Source organism: Protopterus annectens, chromosome 1.part0 (genome assembly GCF_019279795.1).
Source record: "Protopterus annectens isolate FY-2018-M chromosome 1.part0, PAN1.0, whole genome shotgun sequence".
Lineage (NCBI taxonomy): Eukaryota > Metazoa > Chordata > Ceratodontiformes > Protopteridae > Protopterus > Protopterus annectens.
In genome coordinates, this window is record NC_056725.1 from 21597904 (window position 1) to 21610892 (window position 12989).

The window sequence follows — 12989 nt, forward strand, 5'->3', positions numbered from 1 at the left end:
AGGATAGACCCTTGAGGGACTCATGTATTGTTGATAAAGTAATTGTACTGTCTATTTTTCCATCTGATTGTTCCCTGTTGTGGAGGTAGTTTTGGAACCAGGTTAGAGCAAGGTGGGAGCAGTATATGGATTTGAGTTGTGACAGTAGTTTTGGGTGTGACACTATCGAAAGCTTTTGTCAGATCTGGTAGTATGACTGAAGTTGGTAGACTATTGTCAACAGCTTTGTATACAGTATTGGTAAAGGACAATACGGCTGTGGTAGTGCTGTGAGCCGGCCAAAAACCGTGTTGGGTAGGTACTAGCAAATTATTGTCAGTAAGATGCTTAAGCAGTTGTGAGTGGATACATTTTTCTAGAATTTTTGACAGAGGTGAAAGTATAGAGATAGGCCAATAACTGGAGAGGTCATTGGTATTTTCCACCTTTGTATAGGGGATAACTATGGAGTTTTTCCAGAATTGAAGGACATAAGCTTCTGCGATGAAATGATTTATGAGAATACTGATGGGGAAAGCTATGGAATCAGCAGCTATTTTTAGATATTCGGCAGGAAGGTCATCAGAGAGGGAGCATGTCTTTAGTTTAGAGAGTAGTTTGCATATGAGAGAGGTAGGTACAGGTTGAATGGGAAAGGGGTGGATGGGTGGGTTATTGTCATAGTTGGAGTTGTCAGAGAGGGGTTGGGATTTACATGTGGGTCTGTGCCGGTTTTTGAGTTAGGGTGTTATCAGGATTTTGTTGATAAAGTGATAATTGAAAGCTTGGGTGATTTCTTGGGGGTCTCTTTTAGGAGAGAGATAGGGCTTTGCTGGGTTCCTGGGTTTAGGAAAGAGGAGACGGATTTCCAGAAAAGTTTTGGGTTGTTTTGTTGGGTAGAAAGCTTGGAGGAGAAGTACTGTCTTTTGTCATATATTACAAGCTTTTTGGCAGTATTTTGAACTTGTTTATATTTGAGCTCATTTTGTGAGAATATAACTATTATGCAGGGGGGCAAAAGTGGTAGATATAGACAAACAAATGGGGAGATATGGGAGACAGACAGAAAAAGAAAGGGTTGACAAATGAACAGTGATAAGAAGGGGAACAGACAACCTGTCAACTGCCGAATGGCCCATGCTGACTGTACTTGGACATAGTAGGTGGTGGTTCAAGGTCCTGCTGGTCAATGGCATAGTTCCCTCCCACCCCTGGTGGCCTGATTGCACTGGCTGGCCAGATCAATGCATCTGATGCCAGATGCAGAAGGGGCTACTGCAGGGTGACCCAGTGGGTCATTGCCCAGTCAGCCACTGCCTCCACCACACTCTTCAGCTGATAGTAGCACTCCCTGCTTATCAGCCTCAGATGCACCACTAGTCAATGCAGCAGTGGGCAGCCACTGACACACTTGAGCTCTGATGGGCCATGTTGACTCACAGAATGGATACAAAATGGGAAGATGAGATCAGTGATGAGGACCAGAGGTACTATGGCAAATACAACTCAGGAGAGGACAAAGGATGCAACTAGCAGCACTGTGCCTGCGGTCTTTGGTACTTCCTGTGGTAGCTGGCAGTATTATGTTCATTCTGCATGTACTGAAAGACAAAAGGGATACAGAAACAGTGGAAGGTTGGCATAATGGATAAGGTATTTACCTTACAAACACAAGGTGCAGGGTTTGATTCCGACATGGGATAATTGGCTAGGCTTAAAATGGCCCACAAAGGCAGTTAGCCTAGTACTAATCTATGAACCATATCACCAACAGATGTGAACAAGATGTAGATGACAGTGCAAGATTACAGCTCCACATGCATATGCAAGCAAGCAGAAGTCTGAAATGACTCTCACAGCCCAACACAGAACCATAGTAGCATGCACAAGTCCAAAGAAGCAACAAGTAGTGTGGTGCCCTTGGCATAGGAGAGCAATCTATTCCACCATAGGTATGCTGTAATTGCTTTCTTCTTAACAGAATGTCTGTCTGTGACATATTGTGGCAACTCTCTCACTGCATACTATTATTTTATTATCTTGAAAGAATCACAGGACCCCATTTCCACTCCATAGTACAGCTAAGCATGCTCATCTGTTGTCAAGCCTGCCAAGGCTTAAGTCCTGAGCCTGCCCCACAAATCAAGACACTACTTAGCAGAGAACTTAACGACTGCCACCATGCTGCAGTTTAGCTTGCCAAAATAAATGCTAACGTAACAGGGTGTCTTCAAAGAGTATGGGCAGATTCTCTCTCTCCTGTGCAGACATTTCCCGTAACTGCCCATAACAACTACTTGATCATATTAGCACCATTTTCATAGCAATCAGAATCTGTTTTACTTACTAATTGCTTAGTAGGGTTACAAAGTTTTCTCTTTAAGAAATAAGTATTTATCAATTTACCTTCAATAATCAGCAGACAGTTGGGACTGCAACCTTGTTGACTCTGAAAGAAAGAATAAATGTGCTGATTAGTTAAGAGACCTGCTTGGTTCTGTGCTGAGGTTTAGCCAAACAAGCCATAAACACATCCAACCAATCTTTTTTAATCACATGATATCATTCCTCAAAGTGTACACCAAGATAAAAACAATATGCCTGGTTAGTTTTTGCTAATATTACTCAACTAGCTCAGCTCGGTACCTTAATACCTATGACATGGGCAACAAACTCCAAACTTATTTACTATGTTCCTCAGCTGAAAATTTCTAAACAAAGCTCAGCACTTATCTACTTACCCATTTCCCAGTTCAGTTTTCTGGGAACCTTAATAAATTCTACACTACAGTTGTGTAGGTAAAACTTGCCATAAGAGTAGATATTCGAATGATCACTGCTGCAGTAGCCTTGGCTATATGGTTATATCTTGCCAAAGATATAACAGATGGACAGCTTTCAACGATTCAGGTCACCTTCCACATGCCCAAACTGTCTGGCAACTCAAGTTAAGCTGACTAAAAGACAAGTTTGGGTGCAAAGCCCTTCAGAGGTTTCCTGCCAGCAGAGAGAGGGAGGCTGAACCCTGAAAAGGCAATGCTAGGAACCACAAAAAATAAATGCCCACACCCTGGCATAAAAAACACAGAAAAAACAAGGGGGGTGGAGGGTGGATGTGGCTACTGCATAAGTGATCATTCAGATATTTACTGTTATGGTACAATAACCCTGTGTTTCCAAAGGTTAGCCAAACAGTCCATTTATGCTGTGCTGATGAGGCCATAAGAAGGCTGAAACGTGCATGTCCACAGCTAATGGGATTTGGCTTTATTGCCCTGAATTTGTCCATAACAGACTTAAAAAGGGAAAAAAAGTCATGGGCATTCAGAACTGCCATATAGAAGTCCTTAACGGGTCATTTGCATATATCCATGTACCTCTAAAACAAGAATCACACAGTGGAAAATTTAGCTTGGATGGATTTTTCTTGTAGTTTTTACTGATTGGTCTGTGTGACCTTGTTATTCACTGTTTTAGTACCCTGTATAGTAGCTAACCTATAAAGCTAGTTCTTACGACTTTAGCCATAAGACAGAAAGGCTTTGTTTGGATGGAGCTAAGCTTAGGGCAGCATGAAGGTATCATACAGCATGAAGATCATAGCACGATCTAACATCTAGCCTTGACCCTAGACACCACTCAAGTGACCCCTGCAAGACCCTAAACTTTAACAGCTCAACCTTAATACAGGTCCTGACAACATGAATTTGCAATTTCCTAATGTCTCTGTGGCCAGTTTGGTAGACATGGCAGCATCCTGAGACAACGTAGCAATATCTCATGTACTCAGACAACCATTTATTCCTTAAAGATGGTGGATTTGGCATAAGGGTGGTGGCTTTGGCATAATAGTTAAGGTCTACACCTCATTGGCACAGGGTACCAGGTTTGATTCTGATGTTACTGGCTAGGCTTAAAATAGACTTTCAGGGTAGTTAACCCAATATTATTCTAAGAACCTATAAAAAAATACTAACACATACACACACACACACACACACACACACACACACACACACACACACACATACATAACTTCTTTTGAGATGAAAATCTTGCTTACAAAGTTGTCAAACACATATACATACACACAACATCCTTCACAGATAACTGCTCACCACATGCATAGACCTTATGCTGAGGCATTTAAAAGAAACTGTTCAAACCTCAAAGACCTAAGCCATCAAACTGCAGCACCTACCCTCAGCAATCACTAAAGCACACACCAAGTGCAACTATTCCCACTACACATTAGACTACACCTAATGATCCCCGAGATACTTTTCTCACCAGGCTGGGCAAGGAGAAGATAATAGTTGCCTATCTTGAGCTAGAATCCACAACATCATGCAAGCAGTCATGTTACTACACAAGTAATAATAAGATTCCATCATAGATCATGTGTGTAAATGACCTGAGGCATACCTCACTGGACTGTATAAAAACAGACATCATGGATTTCTCTAAATATGTGTCACCAACAGCTACACGCCTTGCATTGAGCAACATTCTATCTTCACCAAAGATGATTCTACAGTCTGAACAGAAAATGATTAATTTTAATAATTGGCTTAGATTCTTGTGTTTCTCTAAGGGAGTCCAGTATCGATCATCATGGGAGGACATGGTTAAGAGACCAATTGGGTTTGTCAAGGATGGTCTGCACCTGTCCCCCTGGGCTTTTGGATGTTGGTTAAAATTTTATCCATCCCCTTACAGCCTTTTTTTAAGCAATGTCAAAATGACAAAATGATCGACTTCAACAACTGGCTAAGCTTCTGGTGTCATTCAAAGGGGGTCCAGTATCTGCCTGCCTGGGAAGACATGATTGACAGACTCTGATGCTTTGCCAGAGATGGTCTCCACCTGTTGCCCCTGGGATTCAGGTTACTGGTTAAGGCTCTTGCCACCCTGTAGTGCCTTTTTTTAGGCAAAGTTCAAAGGACAAAACCACCACCGTAACAGGTACAAGCTTGCAAAATCTGAAGGAAATGCTACTCAATGCTACAAGTCTAAACCTCAAAATGCACTCTCTCGAGGCACTCCTAAAAATGGAGAACATCAATATCTGTGCAGTAACTGAGACCTGGTTCAAGGCTCCAGAGAGCACCCCTGCAATACCAGGCTACAACTACCACACGTTTCATCCACCAAACCAGGACCAAAACACTGAAGGTGGAGGAATGTCCATTTTCACCAAGGATAATCACACCACCAGGCTAGTTGCCCAGCACAATGCATTTGAAATTCTCCAGGTGCAACTCACACTAGGTAAGACAGCAATCCAAATTGTAGCCTACTACAGATCCCCCACCATGCCCCAAGATTCTCACTACACCTTTCTAAACATACTGGAAAATATTAAGATACAACCAAACACCCTAATACTGGGTGATTTCAACTACCCTGCCATTAACTGGAAAAACTACTCGAGTACCAACACCTTTGCCCAACGGTTCTTGGAATTCATAAATTTCAATCCCCTGGATCAACTAATCCATAGTCCCACCAGGGGCCCCAATATCCTAGACCTGGTCATTACCAACATGGGAAATCAATGCTCCACACCTATGGTCACCCCCTCGTTGGTCAGGTCTGACCATAAGCTAATCACCCTTGACATCCACATCCCTCCACCCCCCCCCCCCCCAGTAAGGAAACCTCCGTAAAAAAACTTCTCCAAAGCCAACTTCATGCTACTCAAGTCAGAAGTGACAAACTTCATGACACCCATGCAGATGGGAACTGAAAGTTTGACTGCTGAATCCTGCACTAAGGCACTGTACAAACACATCCACTCATGCATGAACCGTACCATCCCAAATAGAAAGTATGTAGATGTTTGAGTGTATACACTGCTGCAGTCATTACACTTGGGTTATCCTGCCATCAGGCGGTCCCTTAGTCAGCCCGAGTTCCAAAGTCTTGGTCCGGCGTTGGTTGCTGTCGCTTCTTCCCTGACATCAGTGCGCCAGGGGTATATAAGATGCAGCCAATGCCATTTTCTTCAGTTTTTCTTGCCCCAGATGTCAGGTGCCCCCAAAAAGGTAGACCATATAAACTGCTAATAAAACATACATAAGAAAAACAATCAAAAACTTTCAGTTACCAGCAAATACTCCCCAAAGGGTAGAAGGGTTAGGTATGTACCAGTAAGTAAGGGGAAGGAGGGAGGGTAACCTAGACTACAGCAGTGTATACACTCGAACATCTACATTTATGGTAGGTACAAAACTGTACTATCTTCATCGTGTTACACTGTTGCAGTCATTACACTTGGGTAGAATCCCAAAGCTGAGGTAGGGTGGCTGGGTCTATAAAGGATTTGGGGTGGCTATAAGGCCCTGCAGTACTGCAGTGGCAAAGCCAGCTCTGGATTTAGAGTAAAGAGGCAGATGGTAATGCTTGGTGAAGGTATGTACAGAACTCCAAGTTGTTGCTTCCAAAATGTCCTTGGTAGGTACTCCTCTGAGATAGGCAGTTGAAGTGGCTGTTGCCCTGGTGGAATGAGACCTAATGCTGTTAAGTACAGTTTTCCCATGGTGTGTAGAGCAGAAATGTATACAGTGCCCTATCCATTTTGAAATGGTCTGTTTTGAAATGGCTTTTCCCTGTGTTCCTGCAGCATATGCTACAAACAATTGCTCAGTTTTCCTGAAAGCTTTCGTTTTGTCCAAGTAGAAGTGTAACTGCCTGTGTATGTCCAAGGAATGCAGTAGTTTCTCCCCTTTATTCTGTGGATTTGGATAAAAAGTTGGCAAGTGAATAGTTTGGTTTAGAGCCACACTTGATACCACCTTAGGCATACAAGTAGGGTTTGTTCTTAAAGACACCCTGTGTCTTGGTGGAAAATGATGAAAGGTTCCACTGCCATTAGTGCCTGTAATTCTGAAACTCTTTGTGCTGAGGTTATTGCCAGGAGCAGAGCAGTTTTCCAAGAGACATATTTTAAGTCTGCTGAGTTAGCTGGCTCAAAAGGAGGTAAAGTTAATTTTTCCAAGACGAAGTTGAGGTCCCAAGTTGGAGTTGGTGCTCTACGGGGCAGTCTTATGTTTTTAGCCCCTCTGAGGTACTGTTTTAGCAAAGTATTAGAAAAATTGGTGGGTCTGTGTTGTAACGAGCAGAGATGGCAGAGGCATGGATCTTAATGGATGAAAAGGAGAGGCCTTTGTCCAGCATCTCAGTTAAGTATTGTAGTATCTGAGGAATATTTGGGACAAGAGGGTCAAGGCTGTGAGCCTGGTTCCAGGCACAAAATCTCTTCCATTTATCCGAATAGGCTTTCCTGGTGCTAGGCCTTCTGGCCTCCAGAATGACATCCATAACAGCTTAGGAGAGAGGCACTTCTTGCTTGACTAAGGAATCTGCCATGCAGCCAGGTTTAAAGTTTTGAGCTGGCCGTGAAGTATTTGATTGTTTTGCTGAGTCAGAAGTTGTGGGATTTGAGGTAAAATCCATGGTAAACCTTGTGCTAAGTTCTTTAAGATTGGGTACCAGTGCTGGCGTGGCCAGTCTGGGGCAATCAAGATCATTTTTGGTTTTTCTTGTCTGGCTTTTATGAGTACCTTTGAAAGGAGAGGTAGTGGTGGGAAAGCGTATACTTGTAGGTTTTTCCAGCTGAATGAGAGGGCATCCACTTTCCATGCTTGTGGGTGGTAAGTCCTTGTGCAGAATTTCTGTAGCTGGCAATTCATTGGGGATGCGAACAGATCTATGTCCGGGCTCCACCATTTCTGTGTTATCATCCTGAACATTTGTGGATGTAATTTCCACTCGTGCGGATCCATGATGTTTCTGCTCAAGTCGTCTGCCAGTGTGTTTTTCTCTCCTGGCAGGAATTGTGCTTGCAGATGAACTTGATAGGTTAGAGATGCATTCCACAAGGTCATGGCTTGTCTGCAGCGGAGATAAGAATGAGTGCCCCCTTGCTTATGTACCACATAACTGTGGTGCTGTCTGTCTTTAGTAGTAGTTGTCCTGGATGCAGAAGGTCCTTGAAAGCTATAAGGGCATTTTGTACAGCTAGCATCTCTTTTTGATTGATGTGAAGATGTCTTTGTTCTGTGGGCCACTTGCCCTGAATACATTTTCCTTCCGTGTGTGCTCCCCAGGTGCAATCCGAAGCATCTGTTGTCAGTGTTTGCCTGGCTGTGGGTGGAGTGAAAGGCTGTCCCTTGTTGAGGTGACAGGCTTGAGCCCACCATCGAAACTCCTGTTGAAGGCAAGGAATAAGTGGTATTACTGTTTCCAAACTGTGACCGTGTTGAGACCAGACACTGTTTAGGTACCACTGTAGTTTCCTCATATGCAGTCTGGCATATGGAATTAGTAGTATGCAAGATGCCATGTAACCCAAGGCCTGCAGAATTTTTCTTGCAGGGAGTTGGGTCTTTGTTGCCATCAACTGGAAATAGTGAGTCAGTTGTCCTTGCTTGTCTGGTGTGAGATAAGCCATCTGGGCCGTTGTATTTAAGTTGGCACCCAGGAATATTATCTCTTGTGAGGGCACTAGTTTTGACTTCTTTTTGTTTACTGCGTACCCTAGGCAAATTAGCAATCTTTTTACAAATGCCAGATGCTTTAGAAGAATGTCTTTGCTCTCTGCTTGAATAAGGCAGTCGTCCAAGTATGGGTAAATTTGAATTCCTTTTTGTCTGCAAACTACGATTACTGGTGCCAGGCATTTTGTAAAGACCCTGGGTGCAGTAGATAAGCCAAAGGGCAGTGCAGAGAATTGGTAATGCATTAAATCTGCTAAGAATCTGAGGTATCTTCTGCAATTTTGTCTGATAGGGACATGTAGGTATGCCTCCTTGAGGTCCAAAGTTACGAGCCAAGCTTTCTTGCCCAGCATGGGAAGAAGCTGCTGTAGTGTCAACATTTTGAATTTTGGAACATCCAGGTAAGCATTTAGAAAAGAAAGACCCAGAATGGGCCTCCAGGCTTTGTCCTTTCTGGGAACCAGAAAGAGTCTTGAGTAAAATCCTTGTCCTTGCTCCTGTGTTGGTACCTTTTGAATAGCTCTCATGCCCATGAATGCTGTAATTTGTCTTTGAGCCTCTGCCCATTGATTCGATGGCAGATTTGGCATTCCTTTTAACCTTGGCAGAGTGTGAAAGTGGAACCTGTAACCCTGAGATACAATATTGAGAACCCATTTGTCTTTGGTGATCATATGCCAATTGTGACTGAAAAGTGCCAGTTTTCCCCCCAAGGGGGCTGCCAAGAGAGAAGTGTTTGGCAGCTGTAGTGGGAAGTCATTGGGACTGTTTTTATAAGGTTGAGGCCTGTTTTCCCCTTCTTTCTGGGTTGATGCACCCCATTGTCGAGGCCTGTAAGTACCTTGTGGTTGACCTCTGCCTCTTGGACGTCTGTATCTGCCCCTTTGAGGTCTGTCTGAAACTGGAAAGGACCAATTCTTTGTTGGCCAATTTCTGCTAAATTGAGGAGGCTGAACCTCTAAGAACTCCTCACCGTTTGCATAGATTTTGCTTTATCCTCCATTTTCTTTAATACCTCTTCTGCCTTAACTCTAAATAAAACATCCTGCTGCAAAGATGCATCCAATAATTTTGCTTTAACATGATCTGGTAAAGTCTGCTCTTTTAACCAAGCATTTCTTTTAATGACAGACCCTGTAACTGCTGCTCTACAGGAGGCCTCTAATGAATCAAAACCACATTGCAAAGTATGTTTTCCCACTTGTTCAGCTGCATGCAATAAACCCTGCATTTCAGTATAGTTAGGAAGATCTGAATTTGGAAGCATTTTTTTGTTTCAACTGAGACATCAAATATTGCTGATATTTAAGCATGTGAAACTGGCAATTTAAAGCCCTCATAGCTAAAGTTGCAGATGTATGTACATTCTTCCCCCATCTGTCTAATGCTCTGGAATCTCTGTCAGAGGGGACTGGATTTGTTGCTGTAGAGGCCTTTACCCCCTTTGGGACCCTGGGAAATAGTTTCAGGGTCAGCAACAGGGCTTTTATAAAGAAATTTGTGAGTCAGGGACTCTGTAGTATCTGTCTGGCTTAACTGGAGCAGGAGGTAAAGAATCAGGATTTAAACTGGATTCGGAATACACATCATCCACAATATCTAAACACTGGCGGAATGGCAAGAGGTCTGTGTTGAGGTAATAAAAGGAAATCTCTGAGCCTTTTCTTGGATTCTGAATAATCCTGGCCCTCCCAATGGAAATGCTCCCTCATGGTATGTAAGGTTTCCCCAAAGGAGTAGTCCTCTGGTGGAGAGGCCGAAGGAATTGATTCCTCAGCATCAGAATCCTCATAAGGGGGTAAAGAGTATCCTTGGTCTGAGGATGAATCTGAAGAGATGGACACCTGGTCGGATGAGTCATAGTCTGCATCCTGTCTAGGCCTTTTATCAGGAGTTGGGTGGGATCCCCTGATCAGAGTAATTAGGTCTTCGGCCATTTTGAGCATCTGTTTCTTAGGCATGAAGGCCTGTCCTGGTGAAAGTTGAAGCTGTTTCTTTGTTTATAAAGGGGTTTTAGATTTAACAAAAGATTTAATGGTTAAATGAGTAGGTCTGAAAACACCCTCTGAAGCTGCGGGTTGTTCAGCTACTCTGGATCCCTCTGAAGGGTTAGTCTCGATAGGCTGGAAATCTGGTGCATCCGAAGGCCCAGCCATCTCCATGTGGGAGTCAGCGGCCTGTGTTTCCAAAGAAGCGGTCATCAGGGGCTGCTAAGGTGCCTCGCTGAAAACCGGAGAACCGGCGACTGGCCTAGAAGAGGCTTCGTCGTCAGTTTTAGGCCTCGGATGCCTGTCCTTGTCTTTGCGCCTTTTGTGATTTCCGGTCGTCGGTTGTTCCGACGGCATGGTGTAATTGAATTTTCTGCCAAAATAATGTCGGGCAAAGTCAAACTGACGTTTAATAGTGCGCTTGTTAAAACTAGCACAAAACCGACAACCTGTGATGTCGTGGTCTGGGCCTAGGCATGGGATACAATAAGAATGGAAATCCTTATGAGGTATTTGCTTCCTACAAGAAATACAATTATTAACTTTTACTGACATCGGTCTGAGGCAAGAAAAAGTTTCCCCAACGGGGTACACTTTGCTTTGTAGAAGACTTTGGTTCTGGATTCAGAATGAAAATCTCAGGAATCAGCCAACTGGCACTTGCGAACTGCTTTTGCTTCGGGCACCGGGCAGCAAGAAAGACTGAAGAAAATGGCATTGGCTGCATCTTGTATACCTCTGGGGCACTGATGTCAGGGAAGAAGCGCCAGCAGCAGACGCCGGGCCAAGATTTTGGAACTCGGGCCAACTGAGGGACTGCCTGACAGCAGGATAACCCAAGTGTAATGACTGCAGCAGTGTTACATGATGAACATCCAAGATGCTCTCCTCCAAAAAAAAGGAACCTAACCTGGTGCTCCCCTGCCATAAACAAACTTTACAACAAAAGGAGGAAACTGTTGCAGAAAAGAGGAAAATCTCAGGATGCTAAAAACTCCCTTACCAGCCTCAATAAGAAGCTGAGATCCCTTGTAAAATCCTCCAAAGCTGGTTACAAAAGTAAAATTGCCAAAGATTCCAAAGACAACCACAAGGTATTCTATAGCTATGTCAAGAATCTAAATGGCAATGCTCAGATCTGCTCTGAGCTACAACAGAATGACATTAAATATACTGATCCCAAGGATATTGCCAATATCCTGGCAGATCGATTCAGTGCCAACTTCACCCCCCCTCTCACCCTCTAAAGGGCCCATCTCAATACCAAATGATTGACAAATTCCAGTAATAACGGCCACACAGGTAAAAACCGCACTCTCCAAAGCTAAGAATACAATATCCATGGGACCAGATGACATCCCAGGCTGTGTACTACATGAACTACAAAATGAACTGGCACCTCACCTAAGTGAATGTTTAATCATAGCCTCACCTCAGGCTTTGTACCCACTGAGTGGCGCACAGCTACAGTTATCCCACTCCACAAGGGAGGATCCACCTTGGATCCGGGGAACTACCGCCCCATCAGTCTGACGAGCCTGATCTGCAAGGCCATGGAATGTATTATCATGGAACTTATAAACAAAGACATTGGATACCTTCAAACACTGGACCCCACCCAGTTTTGGTTCGTGAAGGGCCGATCTCGTCTCCTGAACCTGATTGACTTCTTTGAATCAGTCTCCAGAGCTGTGGATGAGGGTAAGGCGGTCCACACAGCCTATATGGACCTCGCCAACGGCTTCAACAACATCCCCCACTCTGGAATCATAGATAAACTTATTAATCTGGGCATTAATCCCTACGTCCCTCAATGGGTTGCCAACTGGCTTACTGACAGAACCCACACTGTAAAAGTAGCAGACTCCAAATCCAGCTCCAATCAAGTGACAAGTGGAGTACCTCAGGGTTCAGTCCTGGGACTGCTCTTGTTTGGCATCTGCTTCTCTGAAGTACAAGCCAACACTAAGGGAGTCTGGATAACAAAGTTCGCAGAGGACTGCAAACTGGGAGCCATTATTGAATCCCCAAATGATGTGGATATTCTACAAAAGGGCCTTACATTAACAGATGCTTGGTGCCAGAGCCATGGGCTCAAGCTCAATGCCAAGAAATGTATAGTTATCCCCTTTGAGAAAAAACATGCACCCGTGAATTACCACATAGGTGGCAATACACTAAACACCGAAAGTGTAATAAGAGACTTAGGGACACAGGTGGACAGTGGTCTCACCTTTGATAACCACATTGCCACAACAGTCAGGAAATCCTTCTATGTGGCACACCTCATCACTACGGGCTTTTCATCCAGAAAAAAAGGAGGTCATTGTCCCACTGTACTCATCCCTCATTAGACTCATTATAGAATACAAAGCCCCGTTTGGCATGTACCTCTCAAGACATCTGCAACAACTGGAAAGGCCACAGAAATACCTCACTAAAAGAATCACAGGCCTAAAGCAGATGCCCTATGCTGTCTAAAAAAACTCCAGCTATACTCTGTCGCATATAGTCTACTCAG

General features: G+C 43.8%; 1 long non-coding RNA gene across 1 annotated transcript in view; it reads right to left on the reverse strand.

Moving 5' to 3' along the window:
- LOC122808404 overlaps nt 1-12989 on the reverse strand; it is a 583390-nt gene that overhangs the window by 92048 nt on the left and 478353 nt on the right. The window contains exon 4 of the long non-coding RNA XR_006365797.1: nt 2386-2428. This is a non-coding gene — a long non-coding RNA (uncharacterized LOC122808404). The remainder of the gene's footprint in view (nt 1-2385; nt 2429-12989) is intronic.